Source organism: Pogona vitticeps, chromosome 3 (genome assembly GCF_051106095.1).
Source record: "Pogona vitticeps strain Pit_001003342236 chromosome 3, PviZW2.1, whole genome shotgun sequence".
NCBI lineage: Eukaryota > Metazoa > Chordata > Lepidosauria > Squamata > Agamidae > Pogona > Pogona vitticeps.
In genome coordinates this window covers 216,304,801-216,328,455 of record NC_135785.1, presented here as the reverse complement: position 1 = coordinate 216,328,455, position 23,655 = coordinate 216,304,801, and the positions used below count along the sequence as shown (strand labels likewise).

At 39.0% G+C, this 23,655-nt stretch overlaps 1 long non-coding RNA gene across 1 annotated transcript in view; it reads right to left on the bottom strand.

Annotated features, from left to right (window-relative positions):
- Positions 1 to 18,208: 18,208 nt before the first annotated feature.
- The window catches only part of LOC144588210 (uncharacterized), a 31,517-nt gene continuing 26,070 nt past the window's right edge, over positions 18,209 to 23,655 (bottom strand). The window contains exon 2 of the long non-coding RNA XR_013543629.1: positions 18,209 to 23,655. This exon is cut by the window's right edge and continues 25,695 nt beyond it. This is a non-coding gene — a long non-coding RNA (uncharacterized LOC144588210).

The window sequence follows — 23,655 nt, the reverse complement described above, 5'->3', positions numbered from 1 at the left end:
AATTGTCCCCTAAGGTTGCTCTACTCACAGTGCTACAGTTGTTTGTCAACAGATGTATGATTATTTTTCTCATACACACAGGATATGTTTGTAACAAAGCTTGATTTTATCCTAGGAGTGACATCGGAACTGCAAAATGCAACATTATAGCAGGAGATGGTGAACAAAAGCTATAATTCAAAGATCTAAGGGGGATGAATCTGCCAGTGGAATTCAGTGTTTTGTCAGAACATCTTTAATGCTTTATCCTCTCTTACTTCTTAATCCCATTGTTATCAAAATAAAATCACCTGCACTATTTAGCTAGAGCAGGAAAGTTGTTTTTACCATCATCCAATCCTCCCTTAATTTTGTTACACTCCCCCAAAGCTAATTTTTTGAATATAATGTCATTAAATATTTGGCTGAGCCCAGTCTTGTTTCTCTTGCTAGTAGTTCAGTATTGTCCGCATAATATATAACCTTCTATCTGTTCCACCTCCCTTTCTTCTTATGTATTTCCCTTCATTTTTATATCCAAGTAAGCTTTCCTCAACATTTTGGATGCTGATGATTGTCAGTGTATATAACTTACTCTTTTCTCATGTAAGGCATGTGACATTTGATGGAGACTAATTAGGATCAATGTCAACAGTTTTCCAAAGATTGACATGGAAAATCCACAACAGAATAATAACACACATTAGACAGCAGTCTGAAGAGAAACACATCTGCAGGCTGCCATTTTTTAATACCACAGTGTATTAGTGTGGCAGCAAGTTTCCTCTCAACACACATCAAAGCTTCCAGAAGACACTATCTGAAATTTGTTCACTTGCTACACCTGAACATCTTAAGTTGGTATTTTAAGTAGTGAAATGAATATTGAAAATGACTGGAAAACAAATATAATAGGTTGAGATGTTTACCTCAGCTATTTCTCTGCACTTTCTAAGTGTATGGTAGTGTTATCAGAGCTTATAATAAATTTTCACAGGTATCTTAAACCAATCAGCATGTGACCCTCCATTGTCTAGGCAGCATTTATTTATATGTTTATTTATTTTTATCTCACATTTTTCCTTAAATAGGACCCAAGGCAGCTTACATCATGAAAAAGACAAGCTTTACAAGCTAAAAATATTAAGTATACAAATACGTATTTAAAAAGAATAAGTATTATATTAAAAATGGTAAATAAAATCAATACGAAAACACATTTAAACCAACAGAGAACAACAATCCAGTAAAACAGAAAATTGTCCCAGGCCATCATTCACGAAGGGAAAGCCTACATGAACTTAAAGGTCTTAGTCTGCTTGTGGACAGGCAGCAAAGATGGGGCCAGCCTGGCCTCCAGTGGGAGGGAGTTCCAGAGTCTGGGGCCAGCAACAGAGAAGGTCCTCTCCCATGACCCCTGAAAGCTCACCAATGTGTTCCATTTTTTTCTTATACTAATATCATGGGGGTGGTGGCAAGTTTTTTAAAAAATAAATATTTTAAAGGACTACTTTAGCCATGCCAAAGTTCTTGGGCTAGACTAACTTGGCAAGAACTAAACAGCAGCTTTGTACAGCAGGAATTTGTGTAAATCCAGACATCATGAGTGCTATCACAGACGGGTTTCCAGAGTAGATGGAGCACCAGGAAGAAAAAACAAAAACAAAACATGCTTTTCCAACAACCATAAGCTTGAGGCTTTTTTAGGCATAAAGAACTGGTCTCAGGCTCTTTCAATTTCACCCCATCTGCTTTTATTCTTAAACTGGCTCACAAATGGACTAAATGTCCTGCAATATCAAATTCAATGCAGTTTTATTTAATTCTCTCTGACAAGCATATTTTCAGACAATCTCATCTATCTGATATTTTTATAACATTAATTTGTGTCCTTCTCTCTCTCTCTCTCTCTCTCTCTCTCTCTCTTTTCCCATTAATTTGTTCTGAAATCCATTCTCATCCAACTCTTCGATCCATGACTGTGGCTGCATTAATTTCAAGCTAAACTATTAAGGATGATTCCGTTGACTGCTTATTTGCCCCAAATTAATTCTTTTCGACCTACATAAAGTCTGCAGGTGTCCAACACAAAACACTCATGGATGATGCACATACAAACATCACTTAAATTCGTCAATAGATAATTTCAATCCCAGCCTGCTTAAGCTTTGCCTACTGAACATTGCCAGTTTAAGGTATACTAGTGCATACATTTCCCTGCTGCTTCACAATTATTTTCAATTAACTTAGAATGGACTTTTATCTCTTGGTGTATGCCTGCCTGTTTGCAGCATCTCAACCCCAATTGCCTTCCCTGTGCCAATTATTCTTTCCCATTAGCTATTAGCATTATCATAATTACTGAAAAAACCCACCTGTTCTGTGAAGGTGAATCACTGTAGCTATAAATACATTATCCCACTCTTTAGGTACTTTCTCCTCACAATTCTATTGGTTTTGGCCTTTGGGCTGCAATTTCTTTATTCTGGAAAATTTAAATGTTGTTCAGCACCATGTAGTACTCAGGTTAATGTCATGGTACAGCTGACAACACATGATGATTTTTTTTTAATACAGCGTACTTAATTTTTATAAATTAGCTTCAGGGTGGAAATGAAAGGTGGAAAAAAGTGTGATTTTCTCTTCTACATTTGATTAACAAAACAAAACAAAAAAAGATCATGCCATCCTGAACATGAGGGCCAGAATTCTTCTGGGAAATCTGTGTGTGCACCAATAATCGTCCATGTGGTCTCTCATAACCAGTGGCATCAAAGTTGTTTCATGTGAAGAACTGCTTACCTACATAAGAAACAAGTTGCATATTAACTATGCATGTGGTTTTCCCCAGCAGGATTCTGGCTGAAGAAATGTACAGATTTTGATAACATTTCCCCAAAGTCTCTGAAACAATATGATCTGCTTGCCCTGGGAGCACATAATAAACAGATATTTCTAGCATGGAGAAGATCATATTGTTCCTGCCTTTGTTTCTGAAGAAGAAGAAGAAGAAGAAGAAGAAGAAGAAGAAGAAGAAGAAGAAGAAGAAGAAGAAGAAGAAGAAGAAGAAGAAGAAGAAGAAGAAGAAGAAGAAGAAGAAGAAGAAGATCTGATTCAACATTAGGGCTATGGAAATCTCTTTGTTTCATTTGCATTACATTTTTTCAAACAGCACCTCTTTCTTCTTCCCTTTGTACTTTTGCATTAGTGGCTCCGCTGGAGCTCCGTCTCCAGAGCAGGGTTTCTTTGCCTCCACCATGAGATCAGGTGAGACTAGAATCTCACATCACATTTGGCAACAATTTTTTCTTTGGAATGATTATTAATAAAGTGTGGCCCATGATTTAATCCATGTCTATTTGTCTTGTGTCTTTATTCCGGGGTTGGGGGGGGGCAGTGCTCGTAATATAAGCCCTACTCTCAAAACAAGCACCAGTTAAGTGAAACCCCACCCTCCATTTTGTGTGTGTGTGTGTGTGTGTGTGTGTGTGTGTGTGTGTGTACATATTTATAGTGTTTCCCTGAAAATACAGTGTTTCCCCGAAAATAAGACAGAGTGTTATATTTATTTATATATTTATATATAAACAGAATACACCAGAAAGAAGCAGTACTTCATTTGCAGTAATAAAATACAAGAACATTTAGATATGAAATATAGCTATCTGCATGCAGAAAAGCCAGAAATATTAAATATAGAAAACACAGAACAATTTGCTGGCAATCAGAAATATTAACGAATGTTGAGTAAACATAATGTTATTGAACATTTATGAGTAATTTCTACCATTCCATCAATATCAGTTGAGGAAAGACCAAGGAAAAAATGCAGCTGAATTATATAAAATTGTTGCTAAGAGTAGGCACACACTAAGGTCAACCAACTGGATAAGCAAAAAAAGAAAGATTGCGAACTAGCTTAAGTTGAAAAATTGCAGCACCAAAAATTATAGTGCAAATAATTTTAACAGAAATATAACATGAAATCTGATTTTAGAGGAGATATACAGAATGGAATTAGAAAACTTCCATCAATCAGAAACAGAACGTACTTGTAAACCTCCCAGAAATGTATTTTTCTAACAAAGAAAATGACAATTATACCCAGAAGTCACTAAACAACTTCTAAGAAAGTGCATACTGGTGATAAGGACAGACATTTTGTTGTTCTGAATACCAGCTCTATCAGGTAAGAGAATGAATTGTCATGTAAGATTACATACCCTGTAGAGCAGCTTTAATATGATGTAACATTTCAGTTAAAAGGCAATGCTATGCAGGACCAATGAAACAAATACCTTAGAGATTTGTGTATATAGTTGAGTGGAACAAACAGTAGGCTTTTGTTAGGGAAAAACATGGCAGAGCAGGAAATGGTGTCCAGAGGGATAGTTGGTAGCATCACAACCTGCTGCCTTCCAAACATATGAGTCAAAGTGGTGAAATTATTATTTTGAGGAGTGAATGTGTACTTAAAATTCTACTGCTCCTGAGATTATATGAATAGGCAGGGATTTGTAGGTGGAAAGGTTTACTCTCCTTTGCAAATGTTCCCCAGGCTAATTTTCCTCCAACTAGACTAAACCTGGCTGGGGAAAAAATCAATTTAAAATAAGAAGAATTTGTGGCACAGTAAGGGGCATGAGTGTTAGGAAATCTTGTTCCAGCTTTCTATTAATTGGTACAGAATGTCAAGATACTGCACTGCCTGTGTCACACAGCTTCAGTTATTCCCAAGCCCAATGTAAAAATGAAACCCTAGTCCCTCTCTTTCCCTGGTGTGCAACAATGCTTCCCATCCCAAGAGAGCAGTAAACCAGATTTAGCTGTGACATCAATCCAGTAGCACAGAATGGGAAGCCTATATATCCTATCAGGCCACAATATTCACAGGATGTGAAACTGCAAACAGTCTATGGAAATATACTATATTATGCTAATTTTTCTGGAAATTACATTTCCCAGGGCCTGATAGTACAAGCTTAGAAGATGAAGACACATCCTTTACCTCCATTTCCCCAGTTGCCACCAGCAATAGTAGAACACCAGCTGCCATGATCATCAGGTACTATAATTTTTACCAGATCGTTATGTGCTCTCAAGTCACATATGATTTATGGCAACCCAAATAAGGTCTGTGAGCTACCCTAATAAGATATTTAAGCAGTAGTTTTACCATTGCCATTGCCCAATGACTTTATAAGCTGTGCAAAAATTTGAAGTCCTAGCTCTCATGCACTAACTGAACACTCTATCCACTACAACAGACTGACCCTCTTTAGCAGGTTACTGTGCCCTATATTTATAAAGGCTTTCAGATAGACATTATAGAATCCTTCAGAGCAATAATTAGTAATTTTAATATAATATAATACATAATTTATCTACCAAGCCATTGGTAGACCTGCTGTCTGAGATGTAAAGTCTGGTCTTCCCATAACTGAGGTAGAAAATCTGTCTTGATGCCATTTCCTTCTCCATCATCTAGGCCAGAAGCCTGGTCTACCAGCCTCAGGTAGGTCTGCCCACAGTTTTGTGTGTGTTATCCAGGTAGCCTGGCCACTCCTTTAACTGCTTCCTGCTTTACCATATCCATGCCAGAGTCATGGCCTACCAACTTTGCCTTCCAACAGGAGAGGCCTGGTCTAGCCACAATCTGCATATACCACCCTCCTCTCTGGACAACAATAACAGCAATGCTTCCTGCTGTGATGGGCAAGGCCCCAGATAGATCTTAACACCATAACTTCAGTGAAGCCTGAAATAATTACCCTCTTTCCTCAGCCCTTCCTGCAGCCTGCTGGAAATCAGATCTGCCCTAGATGAGTCATTTATTGCATCTTAGTAGAAAATAGAAAAGATGGTCCTGTCTGAAGTCTAGTTAGGGATGCTTTCACCACAGGTGGCTGGAGAAGGGTATACCCTCTAAATTTGGCATTGTAGGCAAATCATCGTTGTCCTATTCCAGTTACAGCCCTTCCAACAACACCCTAGTAGTATAGGATCTAATATTACTGATGATTGAAATGCCACCTTAACTATAAAGAAGCAGCTCAGAGAAATGTATTTCCTACAGTAAGGCCAGCGTTAAATTCAGATCCTACAGGATTCAGAATAGTAGATCTGAGAGATAAACTTGCAGTTCAGTTTCTTGTATTTGCAATAACGATGAAAACAGAACCTGATTTCTTTGCAGTTCATGGACGCGAGGTGAAGCAGCACCAAGAATTTCTACAGTGTCATTATTTCAAGCAAAATGGCTCAAAGTGACTGGAGTGATTATAGAAATATCTCTTAACTGTCAGCTACAGGCAAAGTATTGGCAGGTACTCTTCACTGGTGAATGCCAAACTTAAAAGATGCTCTGCATCTATTGACATTGGAGCTTTAATTATGACACAGAGCTATTGACATCATCTCAGCTGCTTGACACCTGAGAAAATGTCTCAGTAGAAAAATAGACACAACTTCATAGTCTTCATCAGTCTGACAGAAGCATTTACAATAATAGGCAGAAAAGAGACTGGAAGGTTTATCCAATCCAACTGCCCTGCTTTGAGACAGGTCTTCTTGTATCCAAACAAGAGATGAGCCAAAATGACTAACCCAGCTACTTATTTCTTTTCTTAAGTGTTCACAAAGCAGTTCTCATGCTGTATGCGTTCATTCTGACTCTTGTCACAAACATATGGAAACTGTTCTACTGCTAGCATTGTTTGGTACTCTATTGTTCAGCGGGCATTGTTCCAGATGAATGAGTACCTTTAGATCTATAGGTAGGGACCCCGCCCCTCATGGATAGCACAAGATATTGAGGGAGAGCAACAAGTGCCCTCACCACAACTATAAAAAGTGGGATGGCACCCAATACCAAGTTAAGATATTTTGTCATACAAGACAGAAGAACTCACAGGTGTCTCTCCCCAACACTGACACAATAGATCACTCATTAATAACACAGTCAGTGGCTAAAAAAATTGCAGCCCTTTCAGGATAGCAAAAACTGCTACCAGAACTGTTTGCATCACTTTAACTCAGAGGTTAGAGTGAAAGAGGAGAGCGCAAAAAATGGTTGGAAGCTCAACATCAAAAAAACTAAGACCCTGATGTTGGGAAAGTGTGAAGGCAAGAGGAGATGGGGACGACAGAGGACGAGATGGTTGGATAGTGTCACTGAAGCTACCAACATTAATTTGACCAAACTCTGGGAGACAGTGGAAGACAGGAGGGCCTGGTGTGCTCTGGTCCATGGGGTCACGAAGAATCAGACATGACTTAATGACTAAACAACAACAACTCAGGGGTCGGCAATCTCCAGGGACCATATCTGTCACTGGATATTGGAAGGGTTTTCTCTAAATGGTCTTTATTTATTTTTTTAAGTGAATAAGCTCCTTGGACCATCCAGTGGATCAAAAATACACATTTTCAAATTTGAGGATATAGGGCCCCAGGGAAATTGATGGTCCTCAAAACATGGCAAAATTTCTCCCCATACAACCTAGAGGACATGAGGGCTTTCTGAGCCCATTTCTCCCTTGGGGGTTGCAGATCCAAGGGGTTCTGTGGGCTGCATTTTGACATCAACGGGGAAGGGGGTCTGTCACTTGCAGCTCACAGAGTGTTTCTTGTCTGCCCCTGCTTTCCTGATTGTAAGGCCAGTATTAGAGAAAAATCCAGTTTGGCCTTGAAGTCCCCACCCCAAAATAAACCACAAGTAGTACTCCAACCCCTTTACATGCAAAGCTGCTCGCATCCCATTCCCAGCCAGCCATTCCCAGACATCGAGAAAAGCCTGCATTTTCAGAAAGGTCCCCAATTCATGTTTCCCAATTTTTCAGTTCACACTGTACATCCCAGGATTCATTGGAATGGGGCCATGACCTTTCGTCGTCCTTTAGTCGTTTAGTCATGTCCGACTCCCCATGGCCCCATGGACCAGAGCACGCCAGGCCCTCCTGTCTTCCACTGCCTCCCGGAGTTGGGTCAAATTCATATTGGTTGCTTCTCCTCTTGCCTTCACGCTTTCCCAACATCAAGGTCTTTTCCAAGGAGTCTTCTCTTCTCATGAGATGGCCAAAGTATTGGAGCCTCAGCTTCAGGATCGGTCCTTCCAGTGAGCACTCAGGTTTGATTTCCTTTAGAATTGATAGGTTTGTTCTCCTTGCAGTCCAGGGGACTCTCAAGAGCCTCCTACAGCACCACAGTTCAAAAGCTTCAATTCTTTGATGGTCAGCATTCTTTACAGTCCAGCTCTCATTTCCATACATCACTACAGGAAAAACCATAGCTTTCACTATTCGGACATTTGTTGGCAAGGTGATGTCTCTGCTTTTTAAGATGCTGTCAAGGTTTGTCATCACTTTCCTCCCAAGAAGCAGGTGTCTTTTAATTTCGTGGCTGCTGTCTCCATCTGCAGTGATCATGGAGCCCAAGAAAGTAAAATCTGTCACTGCCTCCATATCTTCCCCTTCTATTTGCCAGGAGGTGATGGGACCAGTGACCATGATCTTAGGTGTTTTTGTTTTTTTTTTTGATATTGAGTTTCAGACCTTTTTTTTTTTTTTTTTTTGCACTCTCCTCTTTCACCCTCATTACCAGGTTCTTTAATTCCTCCTCACTTTCTGCCATCAGAGTGGTATCATCTGCATATCGGAGGTTGTTGATATTTCTTCCGGCAATCTTAATTCCGGTTTGGGATTCCTCCAGTCCAGCCTTCCGCATGATGTATTCTGCATATAAGTTAAATAAGCTGGGGGACAATATACAGCCTTGTTGTACTCCTTTCCCAATTTTGAACCAATCAGTTATTCCGTATCCTGTTCTAACTGTTGCTTCCTGTCCCACATATAGGTTTCTCAGGAGATAGATAAGGTTGTCAGGAACTCCCATTTCTTTAAGGACTTGCCATAGTTTGCTGTGGTCCACACAGTCAAAGGCTTTTGCATAGTCAATGAAGCAGAAGTAGATGTTTTTTCTGGAACTCTCTGGCTTTCTCCATAATCCAGCGCATTGGTGACACCGAACCCAATCTCTGGACAACCTCTCCCATTGGTTTCATGTAGATGTTAAAAAGCATGGGTGACAAAGCAGAACCCTGAGGAATGCCACAGGCCAATGGCCAGGGTGTTGAGCAGGAGTCACCCAGCACCACCTTCTTAGTTCTCCCCTCCAGGAAGGACTGGAGCCACTATAAAATAGTGCCTCCGAGTCCCATCCCAGAGAGATGGCCCAGAAGGATACCATGTTTGATGGTATCAAAAGCTGCTGAGAGGTCCAGCAGAACCAACAGGGACACACTCCCCCTTTCCATTTCCCGGTGTAGGTTATCCACCAAGGTGACCAAAGCTGTCTCTGTCCCATAGCCAGGCCTGAAACCAGATTGAAATTTGTCTAGATAATCTGCTTCAACCAGGAATCCCTGGAGCTGAGAATCCACCCCACACACTAGTAGCTTGCCCAGGAATGGAATGTTTGAGACTGGCCAGTCATTATCCAGTACACTGGGATCCAGGGAGGGCTTCTTCAGTAGTGGTCTTATTACTGCCTCCTTTAAGCAAGCAGAGATCTTACCCTGCCACAAGGAGGCATTTACCATTTCCTGTACCCAATTAGCCATTCCTCCTCTAGCTGCTTTTATGAGTCAGGAAGGGCAAGAGTCCAGCAACATGTGGTGGCATTTACTTCTCCAAGAATCCATATATGTATTCCTCTCTGTTGATAAGGCAAAGTTAAACTAGATGAGCCTGGTAATCCTTCTCACCCTAGGATCCCATAACACCCGGCTCCTGTCAACTTGCAAACAATATGGTTGCAAAAGCATTGTAAATAATACTCCATTAATGTGATTCTCCTTCATGTTTTCCATCAAACACAGGAATTTGAGAACACAAGCCTACTTAGAACATTTTTTTATATATAGGAATTTCTTCTGTGTCATATGGTATGATGTAAAAGGGTTAATTGATCAATTTCCATAATGCCATACCATCCGATATAAAATAATAAGGGTTTAGTCTGAACTAGGTCATAAGTAGCATGAGTCTGATGGTTTTTGGTCTATTATCCACGGGACACAGAAACGAACATATTACAAAAGCACCATATAATTTAGAATAATCAGTAGTGTCTGCCCAGTAGATGTCCTAGAATTTCTGCAATTTTCTCCTGGAGGAAAGCAAATATTATCATCAGGGAGAGGGAGGAGAAGCAGTACAGTATAAGCAGCATAAACTTTGGAAAAGCTGTCGAGGGTGTTGGTATTATTTTACCCACTGGCATTCTGGGAAATTTTATATTAGGCTTTTCATGAGTGCACATAGCTTACCTACAGCTAGAGATGTTGACAGCTCAACATCTCTCTCATGATTTGCTGCTCAGGGAAATGGAGCTGAAATTAAGTTGTATTGGTTACGATGCTGTGAGGGTTGGTGGATCTGGAGCAAATTATATGAGACTGGTACACCAACCACTTTTCTCATACACAGTGAATTGCAATGCAGTGAGTGCCTTATAAGTGATTAGGTGATTTGTGACCAAGCTCTTGACATATTCAAAAATTACTAAGGTGAATTACTTTTTAAATGGGGAGATAATTATAGCAGCAGCCTACTCTTCAGAAACAATGTAGCCCTCAAACAGGCACAATTGCAATGGAGTATTGCATTTTTATATGTGCCCACAATTTAATTAGCACATTTTCATTTAGAGCTTACAGAGAAAGTCACACAATGCTTATAGCTTATAGCATTGCATAGTTAAATTAAACATCTCACAGTGAGATGGAAATTCATGCTTTCACCGGGCCTCAGCTTTTTAAAAAATTTTGTCAGACAATTAAATAATTCAAGTGAAAAGAAATGAGTTGCTTAATTTCTTTAAGAATTCTAAATCATTTAGATTTTAAAAACTACATTTCTGATTGCTTCACTAATTTCTTTCTTCTGCAACACTTTGAATCAAATCAATAATTTATTTATTGAGCCATTTCTATGGCATTTTTCATTCAAAAAAATCTTGGAGCTCCTTAGAGTACTGGACTATTATACCCTGAACCCTAAAAAGCAATTACAATCATGTGATAAAACAATAAAACAGATATAAAGCAATGAAATGATAAAATATTTTATTAAATTCACTAGTCATAATTCAGTAGGTTAGTGATCAAGAAAACATCTGGTTCAATAAACAGCTCTTGGAAGTGCATTGTAGGATTGCTATAACAACTGCCCCCTGAGATTCAGGGCTAAAGCCTAAGCCCTTGTGATATCATGGGCATTTGTGATCTTACAGAGATCCTTGTGATATCACAGAAGTGGTCAGGTAGGAGAGCAAAACTATTGATGAGATGGTCGAGGTTAACTATGGTGATGGTTAGTACAAGAAAGTGCTACAGTAAGCACCCTGTCCAAAAGAAAGAAAGACCAAACTGGTCTATAGAAGGCAGTTTCAGAGATAACCATTTGCTAAAGTGTTTAGAGCTGGCACATAACAACAATATTGACAAATAACTACACATATAGCCTAAACTAATTGGCAGTACAACAGGGTTTACTGTGTAATTTCTAAACATGAGAATATTCTAACCCATACAGACACCTTGAAATTGAATACATGACACTCTCTTTCCAACTTTCCTTCCTGAAATTATATTGTCAGGTACCATTTATAGAGGGTCTGAACGCATGCAGTCCATTGAATATTGTTGAGATCAAGTGTGCATCATGATACAGAAAAAAGTTGGCATTAACATCCTCAAGCATGATCTATATTATAGTTCAATATATTCCTTAGAGTATGAGCTTCTATCAGCTCATCTCAACCCCTTTGCTTGGCCCTCAGGTGGAAGTAGCTCTTCACACTCTCAGTTTTCACTATGTAGAAAAATGCTTAAAGTCATCACAGCTGCCTTTAAAACTTAAACAAACCTTCTGAGACATCAGCATTTCTTTATTGCACTGAAACTCACATGCAACCCCATTTTGGATCTCATGCTAAGCAAGCCTCCCATATAACAGGTATCTCCTATGCTTAGGCCTACATCTCCCACTATTTCTGGTCTTTGGTCATGATAACTGGGGCTGTTGGGATTGTTTTAAAACATCTGGATGGGCCATTTGTGGGTGTGTGTGCTAACCTCACTATCCAGCACTTTACAACCAAGCCTTATTGAGCATCAGGATTAAAGGTTCCCTTCTCCACTTCATTTTCTCTCCTCCTCTGGCATTTGCCAGTTGAAAATGGATTGCTTCTTGTTTTACTGTGAATAGTTTCAATCAAGGATACACATATTTCCTACTCTTCAAGGCCACTTTCCCCCACCTTGAATGTAAGAAGCCCACACATTCTCTCCAACCCAACTGCCATGTTAAAATGTTGCTCTCCAAATGCAAATTGCTCTTCCCAGGGCTTCTAGAGAATGCGACTTACCTTCCAAAGACCATTTTACCCCCTCACAACATGTTTCATGTTTTCAGATTCTTATTTTTAAAATCAAGAAGTGAGCAGTATTTGTGAAAAAGATACCTTTTAAGGCCTAAGACAATGCAAGGGAAGGAAATTATGTTTAATAACACATTAGAACTCCTAAAGGACTCTGTGGGATAATTTGCTTTTCACGGTGTTGAGGTTTCAGAGCACTGGAGGAGTCTTGTGGGCTGCATGGAAACAATACTCTATCGCCTGTTACTCTGGTTTGAACTGTGGTTTCCTGAAACAGACCAAGATTGTACTGTTTTCAATCCTAGCTTGTTCCACTAAAGCATTGTTTAACCTAATCCTGCATTCTGACTGAATATAATAAGCTGCCATGAATTTAAACTACAGAGTGAGTGGTTTCAACTACAGTGTTGTGTTGTATCTGATGCTGGCCACAGGGTGTTTTAAATCATCAGTGCGCTCTTCTCAGGTGGTTTGGACTTGGACTTTGTCACACTAGGTATGCAGTAAACAACCTCCTCTAGTTTTTAGTAGTGGAGCATTATAATGACAATAAGAAATGCAAATTTCCATACTTGCACTTGTTGTCTATAGATGATAATGGTAGTAATAGTAGTATTATAGGTATATACCAACTGTGGGGAAGGTATACATGAGAAATGAAATGAGACAAACAAAATCACAATGCCATTTCTACCCTTCTACCCTCCAGAAATAAGATAATTCTAGTGTTCACCAGAAGTGAATATAGGAAGGATGCTGGCCAATGGTGCTTTGATTAGATAGGTCTAAAATAATCAAAGACTGCCCTTTTGTTTCTATCAAAAAGTACAAGCCAGGCCTATGGAGACCACTGAGTAGGGGAGATGATAAAAGTAATTAGCCTCTGTGATAGATAAATCAGTCTCCTCTGATGATCAAAGACAACAGAAATTGCTAAATCATAAGCAATAGTGTAGTAATATGAATAAAATAGAGGCAATTTACAGTCCCCACAATTGCTTTACGTATGATATTTATATTAAATACACCTGAATCTTATTTCACTTGCTTTTTTGAAGTATAAAGCCTCAAGTTATCCTAGTATTAGCACTAGCTTGTTTTAAAACATACTGTTAATTAAGTAGGCTAATAATTAATTAGCTGGCTGGATAGCTCAGCAGTTTAGGTATCTGGCTGCAGAGCAAGAAGATGAAAGATTGAGAGCCAACCTGTGTAATCATGGGCAATTTGCCCATGGTTTAACTATGCACTCTCTAAATAAGTACAGTATTCCTTTTGTACTGATTCTCAAACTGCTTACTAGAGTTGCCAGGTCTTAGGATTTCCTCCTGAGACTTTGGTTTTTTGGGTCCACTCTTTGGGCTTCAAGCTCTGGATCTATAATATGAGGGGATGTGTACTGCCAATAGAACAACCTTAGATTTGTGTGTTCATTCCCTTGGATTCAAGACATCCCTTTCTGGTGTGTTCAGAAACACTCTTCTCTGTTTCATTATCTGACAAGCTCTAGAGATGTCATGGTAGTCTTCTATTTAATCACAGTTTCACTGTTAGTTTTTCTTTCACATGCACCATGTAGCAATGATTGCTTAGTTTCTGGCTTTGGACCTAAAAACTCAAGGAATGGGATACTGTTTACCTGGCAACCCTATTTTCTCCTTAGTTCTGGTATTTCAAGATGGGAGAGAAATAATTCTTTCTCTGTTTCCTCTATGCTATGCACGATTGTCTACAGAAATATTATGTCTCCCTTCCCTTACACTACAATACATTCTGCTATTCCTCAATATTAAATTCCACAGGATACTGGTATCTATGAGCTTTACTCCTCAATTAAAATAAATTAGTTTGCAGACTTACTTGCTTTTCACCAACAAACTAAAAAATCCCAGTGTTCTAAGTAATATCTTTTTTTAAAAAAAAATGGGGTCAAAACCTTATCTTTCTTGTTTGTAGGCTGAAACCACAGCACTATTTGCTACAGCTCATTTTGAATGTATATGGACCCCTCTTTCCCTTAAATACTGAGGTCTCCATGTGCAGAGCTAAAACTTAAATATCAAGTGTCACTGGAAATAAGGTAAACACCAATCTATTTGCCTGGACATTTTAAATTGGTTTGTGAAACTGTATAGTATAGCTACTATTTTATGTACTGATGGGGAGAGTATAATGTATTAAAAATTTTAATAAAATTTAATTTGCCGTATTTTGTAAACCACTGCAATATTATTAGATGAAAGGTGGTGCATATATATCTTAAACAAACAACATTTACTGTATTCTAAAGAATGTGACATATATGAGAAAGTTTTTAACATTTCAAATCTGCTGACAATATTCTTTGTCATTTGGAAACATTTCTTACAAAGAAACCATTAGGCTGAGGGAATGTGAAAGGAATCCATAGACTAACACCCATGAGCGTGAAAGATAATATAATTCCAAATTGGATTTGATTATTTTTGTTTTTTTATAAAAACTCCTCTTTGCATATTTGGGGAGGTTTTCCTGTGCCATGTTGTCTGCATTAGTATTAGATTAATATTAGATCTGATAAAAGGAAAACACATACCCACTCAGGTGTGCTCTTTTTGGTTTAGTGATTATTGTCAAAGAGATGAAATGAACAGATAGTATCTGGTGTAGATTTTTGTGGACTGCACATGATTCTTTGTTCATTTTTCTGCAAGAAACTAGAGATTAACAAGGCTTCCTCTCTGGGAATTTCTCATGTATTTATCAGGAAAAGAACTGTGACATAAATTACTAGCATTTTCAGTTCTAAGCTTTCCATTAATGATATAATCTGAAAATATGTAACTGGAGGCCAAATTCACTTCAGTTTCTGAAAAAATACAGCAATACCAGTAGATTGCTACTGTTATTGCTGCAACTTTGGGTGAAAATAAAACAGGACCCATAAGGGAATAATCTTGTTGCCAAGGAAACCTAAGTGAAAAACACCACTAATATATAAGCACTTTAAAAAAAGAAGATTGGCATAACTGACAAAGAAATAAAGTTGCTTTATTTTACCATTATGTTAAAAAGCATCTTAAACATATTAGCAATTATTAACTAGTGAATATAAATTAGAATATATAGGCCAAAATGCTAGGTGTGTTCATAAAAGGTTCACAGCTAATACCTGCTAATTGATGAGGCATTGAGGAATGTCTTGATCATGTATCTGGCACATGCTTGATTGTACACCATATTTATTTACAATATTTATTTATTTATGTACAAGGTTTTTTTAGCCGTGCCATTACCAGTGGTCTCTGAGCCTTGTGCCACAGCATCTAATAAACTAGCCACAATTAGGTGTAGCAAGTTATGAAAACTTTATGTGAATGCCAGTTGGGATCCTGCCATATCTAAATATAAACTTCACAGTGGTTTTGTACCGTTTATGAACTGATTGAATATAATGCATTCCACTTGTTACAATTTTGACGATTGAAAACAAGAGGCATAGAAATGTCCTGCAGAATGTAAGACCTTGGAGCAATATTGGCAATACTCCCTCTCACAGGCTCAGTGTTGGGTGACTGAGAGGTAAATGAGTTTTCTTATTAACATAGAGGTAAATAAGTAATATTGGATGAATCTCAGAGACAACATTTAGAATAATGTATTGAAATCCTAAATCAGAGCTGGGCGATTTTAGTCTTTCAGATGTTCCAGTAGTCTTAGCCAACATAGCCCATAGTGAGAGATCATGAGATCTTGGGAGTTGCAAGTCAAAAACATCTGGTGTGCCATTGTTATCCATCTCTATCCTCACTCTTGCTTGGTCACATCTTACAGTGCAGAGAGCAGTTGTAGTAGGCTCCCAACTATGTGGAATTGAGACTGAAACATGCCAGGAGGATCCATGAACTCACCAGGTATGGTATCTCCCTGGAGGACAGATAAGGGATGTGATGGAAGGATTGCCATCACTCATAAAATCTATAGTTACATATCCCAGAATAAAGAAATGAGACACATGACATGGGGTAACTGGGCCACAATTTTATTAAATTAATTAACTTTAATTCCCTTTCACAAGGGGGTCTACCGTAGTGCAATTCTGGTCTGTGTCTGATGTATATATGGTGCAGTGTGGAAGAGAGATCCACTGGTGGTAGCGGAAGAAAGAGATAGAGTATCTATCTATCTATCTATCTATCTATCTATCTATCTATCTATCTATCTATCTATCTATCTATCTATCTATCTATCTATCTATCTATCTATCTATCTATCTATCTATCTATCTATAATCAAGCCCTGTATCCTAGAGCCCACGGCACCTCCACTTTAAATCCTATCCTTTATGAAATGCTTCCCCCAAAACACAGTGCCTTCCTTGAAGCCCATGGGTGACTGTGTGGGTGTGTTCAGGGGATGGGGTAGTAGGGAAGGGGGGAAGGGTATTGGGGTGGATTGGGGGTAGGGCAATAGCCACATTAAATCCTGAATCTCCTCAAGCCACACACAATATAATAATGATGATGATGATGATGATAAACAGCTGACCGAGAGAAGCCTGCGAATGCTCTCTCTCAGTAAAACAAACAAACTGCCGCCAGGGCTGAGCCAATACCCAACCACCAACTCTCCACCACTTCTCTTCACACAGTCAAAACCAAAACCACCATGGTCCACACTGAGCTGCCCGCTGTCCTCTCCAACTGGCAAAACAATGAAGAGAACTACGCAAGGCTGGGAAGCTTTTTAAGGCTTCTGTTCTTGTCCTCCTCAGAAGCTTCACAATGTCTCCTCCCCTCTGGTAGGGCAGGCAAAACAGCCCCACATCAGGAGCTGCGTGCCTCATGGAGAGGCCATTCTTCTTGTCCACATGGGAACAAACGACACAGCCAGTAGGAGTTACTGAGAAATCACGTCTAACTTTGAACTCTGGGAAGGAAACTCAAGGACTTTGGGGCCCATATAGTTTTTTCATCCATCTTACCAGTGCTTGGAAGAGGAATCAAAAGAGAAAGGAAGATCCTCTGGGTGAATGACTGGCTATGAAGGTGGTGTCAATGAGAGGGATTTGGTTTTTGGGACCACAGGCTAAGCTTCCTGGAAGAAGGAATGCTAGCAAAAGATGACTTGCATCTAACAATGACTGGGAAGAATGTGTTTGCCTACAGCATGAAGAACTTAATCAGGAGGATTATAAACTGAATTGGAAGGGGGAGGGAGACGCAAGCACAGAGTTAAGGGTAGATGAAGCCTTACACACAGTAAGAGGACCAAACTGATCAAAAGTGAAACAATAATATTAACAGTAATAAACACAATAATAAACATAACAATAATCATCATAATAATAATCTTAATAATATTCATAAAATTGTACAAAGACAAACTGGCCCCAAATCACACAGCTTCCAGTGTCTGTATACGAATGCCAGGAGTATGGGAAACGAACAAGAACTCAAAATTTTAATTCAGGACAGTAAGTATGACTTAATAGGAATAACTGAAACTGGGAGGGTTGACTCCCATGATTGGAATAACGCAATTAAGGGATATAAACTGATTAAAACAAACAGAGAGAATAAAAAGGGAGGTGGAGTTGCAGTATATGTCAAAAATATGCATTCCTGTACAGAAATACAAGAGGAGGAGATTGGCTGTTCCATTGAGAGCATCTGGATCAATCTAGTTGGGGCAAAAAACAAAAGGAACTTGGTAGTTGGAGTCTACTACTGACCATCCAATCAAAGAGAGGAAGCAGACAATTTTGAAAAACAAATTGCAGGGTTTTCAGAGACACAATGTAGTAGTGATGGGAGAGCCTGTTGATTCTCTGTTGATTGTGACTTGGTGGGGGATGTAGCAGTAAAAGGAACCCTAGGCAAAAGTGACCATGTCCTTCTAAAATTCTTGATTTCAAAGGAAATGAAAGCAGAGTGTAGTCATATACTTCTGCTGGATTTTTAAAAAAACAGTTTTAATAATCTCAGAACAAGGATAAGTGAAGTCTCATGGCAGGTAATCCTAACAAGAAAAGGAGTCCAAGAAGGGTGGGAGCTTCTGGAAAAAAAAGTAATTCTAAAAGCACAACTACAAACAATTCCAAGAAGAAGAAAAAAGGGGGGGAGATGGCAAAAAAGGCCAGTGGGGCTTCACAAAAAGCTCAGGGAGGACCTAAAATCAAAAAAGACATATACAGGAAGTGGAAAGAAGGCCAAGCCACCAAGGATGAGCATAAACAAGTAGCAAGGAAATGCATTAGGAGGGCAAACACAGAGAATGAGCTGAGGTTAACTAGGAGACACTAAATTAATAATAAAAAGCATTCTTCAGGTAGGTGAATAGCAAAAGACAAGCAAAAGACATAGTGGCACAGCTCCGCAGTGGAGATGGAAAAATGATAACAGAAAACATAGAGGTGCTAAATTCCTATTTTAGTTCCATCTTTTCCCATAAGACAGACTATGAATTTCCAAACAAATCTGAAGTGCAAGTGCATGTGTCTGTGTGGGGACAGGATTACAGCTGGAGATTGATAAACAAATAGTCAAGCAATACTTTACTACCTTGAACAAGTTCAAATCTCCAGGACCAGGTGAACCACATCCGAGAGTACTGAAGGAACTGGCTGAGGAACTCTCAGAACCACTATCCATTATTTTCTTGAAATTATGGGAAATGAGGGAGGTGGCAAAGGATTGGAGGTGGGTTAATGTTGTCCCTATCTTCAAAAAGGGCAAAAAAGAGGAACGTGGGAACTACAGACCAGTCATCCTGACATTGATCCCAGGCAAAATTCTGGAACAGATCATAAAGCAGTCATTGTGCAAGCACATAGAAAACAATGCAGTAATAACTAGAGGCCAACACGGATTTGTCAAGAACAAATCCTGCCAAACTAATTTGATCTCATTTTTTGATCAAGTCACTTCCCTGGAAGACAGAGGGAATGCTGCAGATGTAGTATATCTTGACTTCAGCAAAGTTTTTAACAAAGTGCTCCGTGATATCCTGATTAGCAAGCTAACTAGGTTTGGGCTGGATAGATCAAGTTTCAGGTAGATACACAATTAGCTACAGAATTGTACTCAGAGTGTGATGATCAGTGGGTCCTTCTCTAACTGGAAGGAGGTAATAAATGGGGTACCCCAAGGCTCAGTCCTGGGCCCGATGCTCTTCAATATTTTTATTAATTACTTGTATGAGGGAGTGCAGGAATGCTTGTCAAATTTGAAGATGACACAAAATTGGGTGGAATAGCTAATACCCTAGAAGACAGAAACAAAATTCAAAATGACCTTGATAGGATGGAGCACTGGGCTGAAAGGAACAGAATGAAGTCAACAGAAATAAGTTGAATTCACCTCGGAAAAAGAAACCAATTACACAGTTACGAGATGGGAGATACCTGGCTCAGCAAAACTAGAAGTGAGAAGGAACTTGGAATTGCCGTAGATAAGCTAAATATAAGCCAACAGTGTGATGTGGCTACAAAAAGGTAAATGCTATTTTAAGCTGCATTAATAGAAGTATAGTTTCAAAATCCCATGAGGTACTAGTCTTCTACTCAGCACTGGTTAGGCCTTACCTTGAGTATTGTGTCCAGTTCTGGACACCACATTTCAAGAAGGATGCTAAGAAATTAGAACAAGTTCAGAGAATGGTGACAAGGATGATCAGTGGTCTGGAAACCAAGCCTCATGAGGAAAGGCTGAAAGAACTGGGCATGTTTAGCCTTGAGAAAATAAGACTGAGGGGTGATATGATAGCACTTTTCAAATATCTGAAAGGCTGTCATACAGAGGAAGGGCAAGATCTGTTCTCGATCATCCCAGAGTGCAGGACATGCACTAATGGGCTCAAGTTACAGGAAACCAGATTTCAGATGAATATCAGGAAAAACTTCCTAACTGTTAAAGCACTACAACAGTGGAACCCGTTACCTCGGGAGTTGGTGAGTGCTCCAACATCGGAGGCATTTAAGAAAAACTTAGATAATCACCTGACAGATATGCTTTGATTGTATTCCTGCGTTGAGCAGGGGGTTGGACTTGATGGCCTTGTAGGCCCCTTCCAATTTCACTTTTCTATGATTTCTATGATCCTATGTTCCTGTAATTACTATCTTCAAGCTCAGAATTGTTCCATATTTTATTAATGCAATCATACATGTTCCAAACTGGTTTCTGTGAGTTAGGCAGACCTACCAAGTGAATGCACTGTCTTGTGAGGATGTTCTGGAAGAACACACCCTTTCAAATGAGTGTGGCCTAATCATTTTATAGATGATTAATAATATAGAAAAGCATGTGGGTTTACACTGAATGCTAGAGACACTATCTTTGCAGAGATCATAGATGGCTTCATTATGAATTTTTCAGTGACAAACCACAGTACTTACTTGTTTCATATTTGGGCACAGCAGTTGGGCAGCAACATGCTCTTTCTAATTCTCATTTCCAAACTGAGCAGGGCTTGATTTTTTTTAAAAAACAACAACGCTATCTTTAAATATTATGTCAACAAAGTATAAAGATTGTTAGATTAATTTTCCTTTTAAAATGATTTATTTAGGGTAATCATACATGCAAAAGGTATGTGAACAGACAGACACGCTTTCAATATACTCATATTAAGAAATGTTCCCAATATGTTTTGAGTTATTATTTTAATCCTAAACTGGTAGGCTGGCATAGATGAGTTTTAGATAAGAGGGCAAAAGGAAGAAAGGAAGGAAAAGAAAAGTGACTCCTCTTTCTTTTCTGTCTGCAACCTTGTGGCTGCTGCATTGCACATCAGATTACCAGGCAGCAAGCAATGCTTTTTGAAACTGAAACAGTTGCTGACCTTCTGTATATTGTGACCACAGGTGAGGAAACCAGAGAAAACAAGCTGTACCACACACTTTGACTTGTCACGTATCTATTACACTTACCCTATCATATTAATTGCTGCAGGCACTTGTCAGTCACATGTGTGATGTTCATCTTTCACTAAAATGCAAGTCAATCTATCAACTGTCAGCACTTTAATATAACTGTAGAGGTTTGGCACGTTCCTATTGCCTTTCTTGCAGTCTTATTTCATTCAAATGCACCTAAAACATGTGTTTAAGTGGCCCTCTTCATCTTCATTAGCCACCATTAAATCAGTGCTGGAAATACGGGCCGGCAGATTCTAGGAGGTATAGTGCAAATAATAACTTCTCTAAGTTCTGTTTCAGGTTAATTTCTCCTTCTACTGAAGAAGATATAAATATACTACATTAAAAGGTTAAGAAGAAATAACTTCATATTCAGTATAACAATAACATATAGTTACATTTAGAGGACCATGGCCTTACTCTCCTTCTTGGATACGCACCTTACATGGTTTGAGTGTGTCAGTGAGCTGAGAGCAAGGCTGTCAGGAAAACAGACTCTGTTATCAGCCTGGACTCTGCCCAAGGTGGAATTGTCACAGCAGAGACACACAACTGAGATGCATCCACTCTCTTTGAGGTAGCTACTGGGCAACAGCAGTAGCTGAAAGTGACACCGGCCGAGGAAGCAATGATGGTGACACTCAAGCTAATTTTTTTTTTATTAGTACTGTGCAGAAGGTGACAACCCCCTGCTGGACTTTCCTAACCATGAAAACCCTATGATGAAACAACAGAAAATTAAATAAGAGACACTGCTGGAAGATTAGACTCCAAGATCAGAAAGCACTCAATGAGCTACTGGGGGAAGAGCAAAGGACAACTACGAATAGCTGTGTCACTAATGATGCAACTAGGTTAAATCTGAAAGGATGTCTAGTGGCTGACAAGCACAGAACTTAAAGGAAAGTCTGATGCCGAACAACACATACAATTGGAACATGAAATGTGAGAAGTAGAAATCAAGATAAACTGGAAACTGTAAAGCAAGAAATGGAATGTATACACTTTGCAGTTCTTGGTGTCAATGAACTAAAGTGGACTGGAATTGGGGGTTTTTTTAGACAACTACAAAGTGTTCTACTCTGGAAATGACAAATCCAAAAGAAATGGATGGAGTGGATCTAATACTGAGGCAAGATGTATCATAGGCAGTTAGTGGCTATAATACAAGGTTTGAATGGATGAAATTCATCAGACTCCATGAAAAACCTATCAACATAAGCATCATTCAAGTTTATGCTCCAACTACTAATGCTGAAGAACATGAAACTGAAAGCTTTTATGGACGCATCCAGGAGGAACCTGAGCACATACCAGAATAAGACGTACTTATCAGCCTAGGTGACTGGAACACAAAAGTGGGAACAAAGGAGAACCAAATAATAGAATATTTGGATTGAAAGGTGCTTATAAGGTCATCAAGTCCACCCCCCCTGTTCAGTGCAATAATCCAAATCAAAGTAGATATAACAAATGGTTGTCCAATTTTCTCTTGAATGCCTCCAGCATTGGAGTGCTCATCACTTCCCAAGGCAATTTGTTCCATTGTTGTACTTCTGTAACAGTTAGGAAGTTTTCAGCAGAAATCTGGATTCCTGTAAATTGAACTGGTGATATGAATCCTGCTCTTTGAAACAATGAACTTTGCACTTATCCCTGCTCTATGCCCAGTGCTTCAACCTATCAAAATCTTTACGAATTGTGTTTCTATCCTCCAGAGTATTAGCTATCCCAACCAGTTTTGTATCATCCACAAATTTGATAAGCATTCCATGCACCTCTCGTCCAAGTAATTAATAAAAATGTTGAAAATCACTGACTCATGACTGAAACTTGTGGTACCCATCTTGCAAACTCCTTTCAGTTTGAGAAGGAACAATTGAGAAGCACTGAGACAATATCTGGGATATCTTGGTTGCTGAATATTTGGCCAAATATTAAGATTATTTTCCTCCTCTTTCTTTCTTTCTTTTAAATACATCACTGATGCTGCATTGAAGAATCTCTTTCAATAAGATTCAGGACACAATGCTCCGCTGAACATTGCTGTGGATATTAGGTATATGAGATGCAGAAAATAATGTTTTGTGTATTAAAATGGTTATGAAAAATAGATATGTTGCAGCTTTTCGGAGTTTAATAACATGGCTATTTTATTGTGTCAGCAGATAACATTGTTTTGATAAATATACAAAGGCATTATGTCTCCTCTCTAAAGATCTTGTAAGATATTATTTCAACATCAGTGGAGAATGAATACCAAGAGTCACAGATTCAAAGCAGCTAACAATGGATGGGATAAAAAGCAGCTGCCTTTTGCTTCATGCAGCAGAACC